Below are 13,723 nucleotides of genomic sequence, written 5' to 3'. Positions count from 1 at the left end.
TCATGCTGAAGTGCTGTCTACTATTTCTAAGTGCACGAAGGCTGTGATGTACTTTATGGAGAAAATATATATGTTAGATAAGCTTCTTTCAGGCCTGAGTTATAGTGCTGTTGGCTATGAGTGCAATGTGAATGAATCAATAATACATATTAAATAATGTGTCTTTGAACAGAAACACACATAAAACAAGGTTACATATTGATCAGTTGATGAAAATGCTGTAACCAGAGGCTCCCAACAACTTACACCTATATTTCTCACAAGGGGCAGTGGTTCAACATTCACAAATTCAGTGTTCATTGTTACTTCATAGAACATAAGTATCACAAATAATGAGAATCAACTGTATTGAAATCACCAAGAATTATGCAGAAGTAGTGCTGGAAAGAATGACAGGAAGCCTGAAGATACGTTTTTTTTTTCAAGGAAGAAGAGTGGCCCAGGCATCTGGAGATGACTTCAACAAGAAAGCGTAGAAGGTGGTAAAGTCTGATGGCATAAGATGCAAAGCTGGAGGATTTTAGGAAGGAGAAAGAAATTTCTGGAAGAATCAATGAGGACCAATTAAACATAAGGAATGGTCTAATCTCAGAAATGTGAGACATCAGGGGCAGGTTTGTGACTTTTTTTTCTTTTCTTTTTCTTTTTTTTTTTTGGATTCTTGATTAGCTCTAACCCTCTCCATACCTGTGGGCACCCATTCCTCCTACCTAACAGGAGCCCTGTTGTTCCCCCTCCTACACAACTACAATAGCAGGTCAATCCTCTTCTAAACCTCCACGTTGGGAAATAGAAAAAAGATAGCTGTGGAGTGCAGAAGCATCATTCTGTTTTACGACTCAAAATATCACAAAATATAATATTTTTCCTTTGCTATTTCTATATAAACACTTCTATTGTGCCCATAGAAGACAAAGGTTACCTTTTGAGGGAAATTATTCATAAGGAAAAAAATGAGAATTATGAACAAGTCAGTTAGGTGATCTCTTCAGCATATGAAACTAGGGCTTCAACCTGTGACTAATCTGAAAGATGAAAACATAATTGAATTGCAGGAGCACTCCTCTATTTAACTTTTGAGAGGCCTGGTCAATGTTCTCTTAAAATTAATTTCGAGTGATACTTCAGGGATGAAAGAGAAATAGAATTTATACTTAAATAGGGGTGTCTAGATGGCTCAGTCCATTAAGTGTCCAACTCTTAGTCTTGCTCAGGTAATGACCTAGGGTTCCTGGGATCGAGCACTATGCCAAGCTCCATGCTCAGGTGTGGGGGGGGGTGGTCTGCCTGAGATTCTCTCTCCCTCTGCCTCTGCCCCTCCCCCCACCTCTCTCACTCTAAAAATAAATAAATCTTTAAAAAAAAAAGAACTTATACTTAAATATAAGCACACATACTTATAAACATGCTGTAGTTTATGCTTGATTTTTTTCTCCCAACAAAGAATTCTAAATTGTTGATTAAGGCTTCTAGCTTTAAAAAAAAAAAATCTTTGGAAAAGAGGCCTCCTTCCGAAAAATTCAAAGATTAGTGGTCAATCTTAACTGAAAAAAATTAACAAAAAAAAGTAAAATTCACTCTGCCTTCATAATTAAGCCAGCATGTAATAAGTTTTCTTTTGAGTTTTAATAGTTATGAGATTCTTGATTAAAAATTCACCAAAAGTTTAATATCCAATAATAAGTTCCAAAAAACATTCAGACTTGATTTTCTATACTTATTTTGGGTTTCTCATCTAATTCCTTTTAAAAATACTACAGTGGAAATCAAATAACACACCAATTCGACAAGGTCTTCCCACCTTCAAGAACAGGAAAAACAATATATTGTTGGCACCAACCAGAAATGATTGAATATCTAATTGACCCAAATTTTAACGGAATAGCTGAACTAAGGTACAGTGGGGAGAGGTGTTTCATGGGGGTAAAAATGGTCTAGTTTATATAAGAAATATTCTAAAGGCATACTTGGAACTCCGGATTGATTAAGTTTAGGAAACAGTAATATTGCCAAGGGCTGGCACAAGTAGAGGGAAGCAGGTGCTCTTACTCACAGTTGGCAGCAATATAAACTGGGTCCAACTTTCTGGAAGGCGATTTGACAAAAGTCATAATAACAGATGTCCTCATTGACCAGAACTTCCACTTCTTGGAATTTATCTTAAGAAAATAAAGGAAAGATGTAATAAAATATTCCATACTGATTTCTTGGTTGCTTAGAGAAAATGGGAACAATGAAAATGCCAATCAATAAAGAATTGTTTCCATAAATGGGTCTTTCTTCTCCCACCCTTGCCCACCCCCCTCAGTCTATTCTCAGCACAGTGGCCAGCATCATCTAATTAAAATGCAGTGACTTGGGTCACCAGGGTGCTCAGTCAGTTGGGTGTCCAACTCTTGATTTCGGCTCAGGTCATGAACTTGCAGTCATGAGATCAAGCCCCGCATCAGGCTCCACACTCAGCACGGAGTTTGCTTCAGATTCTCTGTCCCTCTCCCTCCCCCTCTGCCCTTCTCCCTACTCCCATGTGCTCTCTAAGATGAATAAATAAAATCCTTTTAAAAAATGCAATGACTTGATGGTTATGTCACTCCTATGCTCAAAAGCCTCCAATGGTTCCCCTTGCTCAGGGTCAAAGCCAAATCATTATCATGGTCGAGTGCCACATTTTGCATGGTATAGAGTTGCCATTTAAAAAGTGGCTCTTGGGGCACCTGGGTGGCTCAGTCATTAAGCGTCTGCCTTCAGCTCAGGGCGTGATCCTGGCATTCCGGGATCAAGCCCCACGTCAGGCTCCTCCGCTGGGAGCCTGCTTCTTCCTCTCCCACTCCCCCTGCTTGTGTTCCCTCTCTTGCTGGCTGTCTCTCTCTCTCTCTGTTGAATGAATAAATAAAATCTTTAAAAAATAAAAAAAAATAAAATAAATTAAAAAAATAAAAAGTGGCTCTTGGGGCGCCTGGGTGGTTGAGCGTCTGCCTTCAGCTCAGGTCCTGGGCCCAGGGTCCTGGGATTGAGCCCTGCATCAGGCTCCCTGCTCATCAGGAAGCCTGCTTCTTCCTCTCCCTCTGCCTGCTTCCCCTGCTTGTGCTGTCTTTCTCACAAATAAATAAAATCTTTAAAAAAAAAAAATGGCTCTTCCCTGGGCAACTGGGTGGCTCAGTTGGTTGAGCACGTCCGACTCAGTTTCAGCTCAGTTAATGATCTCAGGGTCGTGAAATCAAGCCTCACATCAGGCTCTGTGCTCGGTGTGGAATCCACTTGAGATTCTCTCTCCCTCCCACTTGTTCTCTCTCTCTCTCTAAAATAAATAAATATGAGAGACTATGGACTATGAGAAACAAACTGAGGGCTACAGAGGGGAGGGGGGTGGGGGAATGGGATAGACCGGTGATGGGTAGTAAGGAGGGCACATATTGCATGGTGCACTGGGTGTTATACACAACTAATGAATCATCGAGCCTTACATCGAAAACCGGGGATGTACTGTATGGTGACTAACATAATATAATAAAAAATCGTTATTAATAAAAAAAAAAATAAATAAATAAAATAAAATAAAATAAATAAATAAATCTTAAGAAATAAAATAAAATAAAATAAAATAAAATAAAATAAAATAAAATAAAATAAAAAGTGGCTCTTCCTTGAACAAGTGTACGTGCTCCAGGTAACCTGTGGTCTTCACCTTAGACACAGAAGAATCTAGACTCTTAAGCAGCTCCCTTGTGAAGGACATTCCATTAGATATTTGCCTTGACAGATATCCTGCTACATAACTTTTTCACATTTTCTCCAGAACTGTGATTATTTAAGAGATACTGAACAGAAAGTTGTTTTTCCCAATCACAATCAAGTGGCTATCATCTCTCACCTGGACTACTGCAAAGCCACCTACTCCACCCCTGTTCCCTCTGATCTATTCCCCACACTACAAAGTAATCTCTTTTTTGGGCAGAAGACATGAATAGACACTTTTTCAAAGAAGATATCCAGATGACTAACAGACACATGAAAAGATGCTCAACATTACTGATCATTAGGGAAATACAAATCAAAATCACAATGAGATACCACCTCACACCTGTCAGGATGGCTATAATTAACAACACAGGAAACAATAGATGTTGGCAAGGAAGCAGAGAAAGGGGAATACACTGTTGATGGGAATGCAAACTGGTGCAGCCACTCTGGAAAATAGTATGGAAGTTCCTCAAAAAGTTGAAAATAGAAATACCCTACAATCCAGTAATTGTACTACAAGGTATTTACCCAAAGGATACAAAAATACAGATTTGAAGGGGTACATGTACCCTGATGCTTATAGCAGCATTATCAACAATAGCCAAACTATGGAAGAGCCCAAATGTCCATTGACTGATGAATAGAGAAAGGAGATGTGGTATAGCTAGACAAAGGAATATTATGCAGTCACCAAAAAGAATGAAATCTTGCCATTCACAATGATGTGGATGCAGCTAGAACATATTATGTAAAATGAAATAAGTCTGTCAGAAAAAGATAAATACTTTTGATTTCACTCATATGTGGAATTTAAAAAACAAAACAGATGAACATATAAGACAGGGAAAAAAGAGAGAGAGAGGGAAACAAACCATTAAGAGACTCTTTCTATTTTTTTTTATTCATTTGAGACAGAGAGAGACAGACAGAGAGCATGAGCAGGGGAGAGAGGCAGAGGGAGAGGGAGAAGCAGACTCCTCGCTGAGCTGGGAGCCTGATGCAGAGCTCGATCCCAGGACCCAGACATCATGACCTGAGCCAAAGGCAGATGCTTAGCTCTCTGAGCCACCCAGGCATCCCACCATAAGAGACTCTCAACGACAGAGAACAAACTGAGGGTTGATGGAGGAAGGTAGGCAGGGCATAGACTAGAAGGGTGATGGGTATTAAGGAGGGCACTTGTCATGTTGAGCACTGGGTGTTTTATGTGACTGATGAATCACAGAATTCTACTCCTGAAACCAACATTGCACTGTATGTTCACTAACTAGAATTTAAATAAAAATTTGAAAAAAAAATAATTTCTTTCTTTTAAAAAGTGGTCATAATTTTTAAAACCCACAGATGCCTTCCCATTCCTCTACAGATAAAGATCCAAATTTCTGAGAGTCAAGGTTCTAAAACAGCGTTATATAATGGATATACATTATGAACCATGTATGTAATTTTAAATTTTATAGTAGCCATAATTTTTTCAAAAAACTTCAAGATGGTAAATTAATACTGTATTTCATTTTAATCTACCCAAAATAATTATCATCTCAATATATATTTAATAATTCAAGTAGATCTCAAATATTCTCACTACAAAAAGCAATAGCAGCTATATGAGGTGATGGATGTGTTCACGGACCTCAATGTGGTAATCATTTCACAGTATATACGGGTATCAAGTCATCACATTGTACATTTTAAACTTACACGATGTTACATATCAATTCTATCTCAATAAAGCTGTAGGTACTTTACATTCAGTTTTTCATACTAAGTGTTTGAAGTCTACTTTATATTTTATCTTTGCAGCCCATCTCAAATTGGACAAGCCACGTTTCACATGCTCTATAGCCCCATGTGGTGAGGGGCCACCATATTAGACAGTGCAGCTCTACAAGGTCAAGTATATGCCCACCCTTGAGTTTTCATATAACAAATAATTTGAAAGAAGACAAATAACCAAATTTTTAAATGGGCAAAATATTTGAATGACATTTCACCAAAGGAGACATACAAATGGCCAATAATCATATGAAAGATACTCAACAACTTTAGTCATTAGGAAAATGCAAACCAAAACCAAACTTAGACACCACTTGACACCACTTCACACCCACTAGAATGGTTATAATTAAAAAGACAGATAATAACAAGCATAGGCAAGAATATGAAGAAACTGGGACTCTCGTATATTACTGCTAGGATTGTAAAATTATGCATGAATGGCACCTAGTCTCACCAGCTGTACAGCCTGGCCTACACTGTAGTTAGTATTAGCCCTGCAGGCTTTACCATGGCTTGGAAACCATACTGTGTTCTCATACGTAGTTGTGTTGTCCTAATAAAGTCATACTAACTTCACTGGAAAGCTCCTGAAACAAATATTGGCTCTAAGTCTTGCCCACTAAGCAGGCACTGTTTCGAGATTCGGTGAGATGCCATGGGGAAGTTAGGAAAGCATTGGATTTTAGGTCAGTGGCCCTGGGCATGAGCCCAGCTCCACCAGTCTCTGCCTGTGTAACTTCAGGGAACTGCTGTATCATTCTAAGATGCAGCTTCTGCTTCTGCAAAGGCAGGTTTAATAACAACTGCCCTTTTGAACTTATCAAGCAGCCCTGTACATCAAGAGAGGCAGCATATAAGAATGAGCTCTGTAGTTAAAAATGCTCCATGAGTCTGGAGTTGCTAATCATTGCCTTCCTCGCCGTTTTTCTTTTGCACTTTGCCCTACTGTTTCAGTTAGTCCACTGGGATCTGCAAATTATCCCCCAGTTGCTGTAGTACAAGGAACTACCTGATCCCCTTCAATCCAACTGGAGAAAAGTACACTGAAAAAGTCTATATAAAGGGGCACCACCTGGCTAAGCGCTAGATACATTTATTCTCTGAGTGTCTTAAATGACCTTTCTCCAACTGCTGATCATAGTAGCTTGATTTAAAATCAAGTGTGGTATTGTTAAAGTTGGCACAAAATCTGAGAGATGACATTTGTTCTCTTCTTTACATTTTCCTGTTCGTTTTTTTTCAATTTTTCAGCAAAAAAAAATATACATTTCTATTTAGGGGAAAGTGTTGTTTAAAAAGAAAAAGAAAAAACTTTAATGCTGATTCTATTTTAGACCAACCATATATAGCTAAAGCTTGCTTGCTTTTTTTTTTTTTTTTTTTAGGTAGGCTCCATGCCCAGTGTGGAGCCCAACACAGGGCTCAAACTCACAACCCTAAGATCAAAACCTGAGCTGAGATCAAGAGTTGGTGCTTAACCAACTGAACCACCCAGGTGCCCCATGTAGCTAAAACTTTCAAAACACTTTTTAAGTCCGAGGTTCTGTTATAAGAACTTTGTATATATTAATCATCTTGACAACTCTATGAAGTAGGTATTATTATTTTACTCCTTTTTACGGATGAGGAAATAGAGACCCGAAGATTGAGCATCTACCCAGCATCACACAACTAGTAAGTGATGGAGCTGGGATTTGAACTGTTAAAAAGAAAACCACAGGCCCAAAATGAAATTACTTAGTCCAAGTCACCAAACCAGGACTTAATACCTAACCTAACTGCAGTTCCAACCTCCCCGAGGAATGTGGTCTTAACTGGTCAGTCAGGAATTTTCTGATCAGCACAAATGAGATAATCTGTCACATGTGCTCTCTCCACTCCTTCCCCTTGCCCAAGGAAAACGAGGTAATCCACCTAGTAAAAGCCCCCCTGCTTCTCCCTAAACAATCTGTTCTTTTCTTATGCTAATAACTTCCTTACCCCATTGTCCTTCCTATAAAATCCTTTCTTTCTGTACAACTCTTTGGAGTCCCCCTCGGTCTAGCATCCCTGTTGCTAGACAGGATGCTGCCTGACTCATGAATCGCTTAATGAAGCCAACTAGATGTTCAAATTTACTCGGTTGAATTTTTTAACAGAACTCAAGTACATTGGTGTCAGAGTTTGTGCTTTTAACTAGTATTTTACCTAGTAACTAGTATTACCATCTACCATGGTTCTAAAGGTCCAATTAGACAAGCAGGCTCCCTTGGAGAAAAATTAGTGGTCTACTAGACTGTGGGATCCCAAAAGCAAGAACTGTGTTATCTATCTGCTTCTGTACCAATTTGCTGCATAACAAATGAGTCTAAAACTTAAGGACCTAAAAACCACAACCATCAATTTTACTCACAGTTCTGTGAACTGGCACTTGGGCTGGGCTTTCTTTTGCTGGTCTTCTGCTGTGCTTAGCCAAGTTGCATCAGTTAACTGCTGGCCTGCAAGGCATCCCTGCTTCCACTTGTTGGCTGTCAGCTGAAGCAATAGGAGCCCCAGGACCACTGGTCTCTCATCATCCAGCAAACTAGTCTGACCTTCTTCACATGTCAGCAGCAGCAGGGTCCCAAGACCCTGAAGACTGGATAAGCCCCAGTGAACAACAGCTCTTCAGGTCTCTGCTTGTATTACATTTGCTACTGACCCAAAGCAAAAGCAAATCACATGGCCAAGCCCAAAATCAGTGTGGGAAGGGACTACCCCAAAGGCATAAATACAGAAGGGTAAATAATTGCTGACCACTTACACAATCTACCAATATCTCCATAACCCACACAGAACCTAATAATAAGTAGTAGGCACAAAATAAATGTTTAGAGAACTGAATGCTATTTTCCCTTCATAAAAAATCAAGATAAGACCAACAATCTCTTCCCTCTCTGCACTAAGGACACCACATCAAGCAGATGAAAGAGTCTGACCGACCCCTCCTCAAAGAGGAACACCTCACTGTGGGCGATGGGGCCTATCACTGGACAGTCACCTCTTAACACAGAGTCTTCTCAGCTCTTGGGGTAAGGAGTGTGTTCTTACTGGTGGCTGCTTCCCAAGCTCTTAGAAGCCCAGGACTTGCTCCTATCAATAATTCCCTCAAGCTCCCCCAAGGGATCTCCCCTTCACTCACAGCCCTTTTGGGGCCCCCTCAGGGACACCTCTGTAAAGCTCCTCCAATTAGCATCCCTGGTCACCCTTTAGTGTCTCCTTAAAGTCATGCAGCCATTTTAGGAAAACTGTTCAAAACCATTCTTCAACTATACCAGATCAAACAGTTGTGTGTGCTCTAGGTCAGTAGTTTTCAACAGGGGGTGCTATTTTCCCTCAGGGAACATTCGGCAGTGTCTGCAGAGATTTTTGGTTGTCCCACCTGGGAGAAAGGTGCTGTCATCTAATGGGTAGAGGCAAGGAATGCTGCACATCCTACAATGCACAGGACAGCCCCACTACACAGAATTATCCACCTCAAAATGTCACAAGCACCACAGTTGAGAAACTGCCTTAGATTCAGAGTCTTCGTTCATCCTAAGGAAGCACCCACTGCCCCACCCAGGGTTATTACATAGCTGGATGGATCACTCCCTCTGGGAAGAATCAATCTTTAGTCAACAACCCTAAATTCTCTCTGTACAACTTAAATCTCAGGAACAATTTGTGTGGCATCCTACAATTCCATAGGTTAGACAGACAAACCAAGTTCTAAATGGGAACTTGGTCACATGCAAGATGATCTTATCGTCTGTTTCTATTAGAACCTATGCTCAGTCCTACTGATTCTGAGAGCAATTTTCTCAGAAAAGAGGAGCACTTAAAGGTTTTTATTGTAAGCTAGTTAATAGCCTCAGGAAATAAAAATGGCGCCCAGTGGAGACCGGCATTGTGGGACTTCCCTGTGAACCATCTGAACCCTTTGATAAAATACACATTAGTTGCAAGGAATAAATGACAGGCATTAGGTTTTAACAAAATGACAGTTTCATGGAGGAAGAGAATTTCTTACTGTCAGAGAGAACACCAAGCTCCAAGGGAATGAAAGCTACAGACATTGATTGCTATGGCTGCTATGGCAGCTCCATGTACAAAAGCAACAAGAAATAAAACCCTTGAAACTAGTCACCCATCTTACCATGGAGTTTTAACAGTGCTAATTAGAGGAGAGGAGCTGACATTTCCCTAACATGAAAGATAAACTAAAATATGCCCGGGAAACTTACTTCTGAAAATTTCTCAGAAGAATTTAATAGTAAAGGTGCTTTTTATTAACCCTGGACTTTATTCCTTACTTGTTCACATTCTTGTGCCTCTTTAAGCTAGTAGCCTGGAACATCCTCCTCACTCACCACCTGGAGTTCCTCATTGATGAGCGAGGCAGGGAGAGCAAGAAGAACGTGAAGGGTCCATGGCTCCAGCTGTTCTTTGCTTTATTTTGAAACCCTTCCTCCATTTCTTCCCAGATTCTGAGGCTTCTGAACACTTTCCTCCCCCTGCCCTCCACTCCCATCTCCTCTTTTCTTCCTCCTGATCTCTGCACCTCTGCCCTCAACACTGGCCATATCTCCACACCATGCCTGGAATGCCAATGTTAGAGGGAAAGGTACATCACTCCCTCCATACCCACCTGGATTTGCTGTGTGGCACAAAATAGATTTAGAACAAAAGGCCCTCTACTATAGGTCATTCTCCTCATGCAAGACCATCCAAGGAAGAGCTAGGAGTCTATCCCCAACCACTTGTATTTTGAACCCAGCTTCTTATGTGGACCTCATCCTCCAGCATCCTCTAAGCTGGCTGCTACCTGTGACTGCCTAGACAGCTCCAAGTAAGCTGTGGAAGAGCAATCAAGTATGCCCAGGACCAGGCCTTGGCAGAGGAGTTTCTCAGGAAAAAAGTTCCCTATCTGGTTCCTGGCTGGGATTCCATCACTACTGGTTCTTATTCCAGAAGCTTCTAACTTCAGAGGAGAAACTTTAAGGAACCATGAGGCTGGGTTCTCCCCCCCGTTCATGGTCTGTCTCTGTGTCTCTCTCAAATAAATAAATAAAAATCCAACAGGATTTTTTAAATTGAAGGAAATGAGTCATTTATGACCATGAAAAATTTATTCTGCAAGTATCAGCTCAGTACCTCTCTTACACAAGCATTTTCCCAGAGCTTGAGCGAATGTGGCAATCTGTCATATTCTATTCCTCTCTCATACTATTTCACAGCTTAGATCCTGTCCTGCTCATCTACATGCCAATTCAATACAGCTGCTGAAAATCCAGAGCCACAGGGTACAAAACTTAAGGTAATATACGAATGTTTTTCAAAGCCTAGCATAGCCTAACAATCAAAGAGTTACTCACTGCATCTTACACAGAAATATGTAAATGTTATTAAAAGGATTCTAAAGCCCTTTTGGAAGGAATCATTCTGAAACTTTCATTGTTGGAACACTGTAACTGCCATTTAAATATTCTCAATCCAGTCAAGTTCTCCCTACTACATGGTTTTCCTTAAAGTTTATCCTAACTTTGAGAATGTTCAAGAGTTTGGAACAAAAATTACAACTGATTAAAGCAATGTTTTCATCCCTGGCTGTGCATCAGAATCCTCAGTGCTCCCTCCAGGCCAATTAATTCAGGATCTCCAGACATGGGCCTGGACATCAATATTCAGATTCTCATGGGTGGCCAGTGTTGGGACGCACTGTATTAAAGGAGTTGCCTCTTGCTATCTTAATAGAAAGGGGGCATACCTAGGTCAAGCAGACGGAGTTCATAAGCCCTGTAAGCACACCAGTTCCTGAGAGGGCTGGCAAGAGCCAAAAAGGATGCCAGCTTTGGAGAACCTGGGCCCCACCCAGAAATCTGAGGCAGGGACACATCCAAGAGGAGAGCACCCCACCACACATGCTGTCTCCTTGAGGAACAGCCATGTTTCTACAGTTGAGCTACACACACAGAATCATTCTGGTATCAAGAGACACATGTAGCAGTAAGGAGAATTGGTTAAACTTTCCTACAACACTCTCTTGCTTTCAGAGAAAAATCTAATGATCTGTAATTCTGCAGGGAACTCCTGCGTCCTCTGACCTAATTTAAACCATCATTAAATTACTTCTCAATTGATGTTAAAAACAGTAAAAACAGGGGCACCTGGCTGGCTCAGTGGGTAGAGCATGTGACTCTTGATCTTGGGGTCATGTGTTCAAGCCCCATTTTGGGCACACAGTTTACTTAAAACAAAACAAATACAGTAAAGACGTTGTTGAATGGTTATGTCTTAACACTGATTTTTATATTATTTGCTGTGAGGTTGGTTGGCAAGAGAATGAGCACAATGAGAGAACACAGATGACAGAGTGGCCTGATGGGGTATGGCTCACCCCTATTTCAAATGCCCAATCCTGATCTCCTAAGAAGAACAGAGTACAGCAAATGATATACACAGGTGTGTATGTGTATGTTTATCACTGTGATTAGTGAAAGAAAATAGAGGATCCTTTCCTCCACCATCGATAGCTTCCCTATCACCTCTACCCATTCCTAGTTCATGGTTGTGACAGAGTTAAAAAGAGCAAGCAGATGCACACAAACAAAACAGGACACCTCATTCCAGAACCATGGATCAACCAACCAGCCATCGATCTTTGAGACCTCAAGATACAGACAAATAATTCAAATTCTTACAGCCCCAAATTCTAGGTTGTCATTTTCCCATTGTATAGAATGTGCAGGGTGGCATATGCGTGCAGAGCCCCAGAAACCCTCAGCTTAAAGAATCAAACTGTAAGCTTTCTGACACAATTACCTTTAAAAAGAGTGCCCGGGGGCGCCTGGGTGGCACAGCAGTTAAGCGTCTGCCTTCGGCTCAGGGCGTGATCCTGGCGTTCTGGGATCGAGCCCCACATCAGGCTCCTCTACTGGGAGCCTGCTTCTTCCTCTCCCACTCCCCCTGCTTGTGTTCCCTCTCTCACTGGCTGTCTCTCTGTCAAATAAATAAAAATCTTAAAAAAATAAAAATAAAAAAAATAAAAAGAGTGCCCGGATTAGGAGAGCGGCAGGAAAAGGAAGGGTGACTCCAAAGAGAAGAAAGCAAGACACTTCCTTGGACTCAGAGAACCTTGGGGCTGAAGGTTCTTACTGGAGTTTCATGGCTCAAAATGACCTCAAATAAGTGGTTATCCAACATGTGAGCAATGCCTCCTGAAGCTACCCATTCTATTTTCTGACTGTTAATAATTAGACACATTAAAATAAATCTCTAGACTGTAAGCTCCACAGAGCATAGATCTTAGCCTGTGTTGTTTGCTGATATGTCTCAAGTACCTAAATAGTACCTAGCACAGAGTAGTCACTCAAAAAATAATTGTTAAATGAATGAATGCTTCCTGGTGGCTTCCCATGATGATTCTATTTCTATCCTGAAATATCCAAAAGAAGGCTATTTTTTCTTCACTGTAACAGCCCAGCAAGTATTTTAAGACAACTATCAACTATCATGTTTACCCTTGCCCGACACCCACTGCAATTTTTTTTCTCTTCCAAGTTTCACATCTCTGTTCATTTATAACCATTTCTTATAGGGTGGGACACCAGTCCCCTCCCAAACAAAGATGTATTGGGCGCCTATTGTACAGTCACCATTGGGGAGGAGTGGGACTTTCAAATAATTCTAAGTAATATCCACTCCATTCATCAGAAACGGACTCTGTCATCCACCCACATTGTTCTAATTTGTCCATCAGGACAATTATGAAAGACTTTGGCAAATGGCTAGCATAAATCCAGATGAACTGTGTCTGCTATTTTGCCCCAACAGAGCTATCTGGCTACCTCATCCACCAGGAGAAGGAGGAGAAGAGCAGGAAGAAGAGGAAAAAGAAATGAGGTTAATTTAGCACTACATCATGATTTCATGCAGTGGTTCCCGACCTTGACTTCACTTTGGAATCACTTAGGAATTCTCTATAAAAGACAGACTTGGGGGGGGTGTCACGGGGCCTGGGTGGCTCAGCTGTTTAAGCATCTGACTTTTTTTTTTAAAGATTTTATTTTTATTTATTTGACAGAGAGAGAGCACAAGCAGGGGGAGCAGGCAGAGGGAGAGGGAGAAGCAGGCTCACCAAGCAGGGAGCCCAAGGAGGGGCTCAATCCCAGGACCCTGGGATCATGACCTGAGCCGAGGGCAG

General features: G+C 41.0%; 1 long non-coding RNA gene across 1 annotated transcript in view; it reads right to left on the bottom strand.

The window, feature by feature from the left end:
• LOC123796559 (uncharacterized) overlaps positions 1-12,703 on the bottom strand; it is a 268,080-nt gene extending 255,377 nt beyond the window's left edge. The window contains exons 1-2 of the long non-coding RNA XR_006780776.2: positions 12,343-12,703; positions 2,054-2,159 (exon numbers count right to left, since the gene is read on the bottom strand). This is a non-coding gene — a long non-coding RNA (uncharacterized LOC123796559). The remainder of the gene's footprint in view (positions 1-2,053; positions 2,160-12,342) is intronic.
• Positions 12,704-13,723: the final 1,020 nt, after the last annotated feature.

The sequence above is a fragment of the Ursus americanus genome, chromosome X (assembly GCF_024610735.1).
Source record: "Ursus americanus isolate L20-20 chromosome X, mUrsAme1.1.p, whole genome shotgun sequence".
Taxonomy (NCBI): domain Eukaryota; kingdom Metazoa; phylum Chordata; class Mammalia; order Carnivora; family Ursidae; genus Ursus; species Ursus americanus.
The sequence above is the reverse complement of the archived record's forward strand: the minus strand, read 5'-3'. Positions and strand labels throughout refer to the sequence as shown.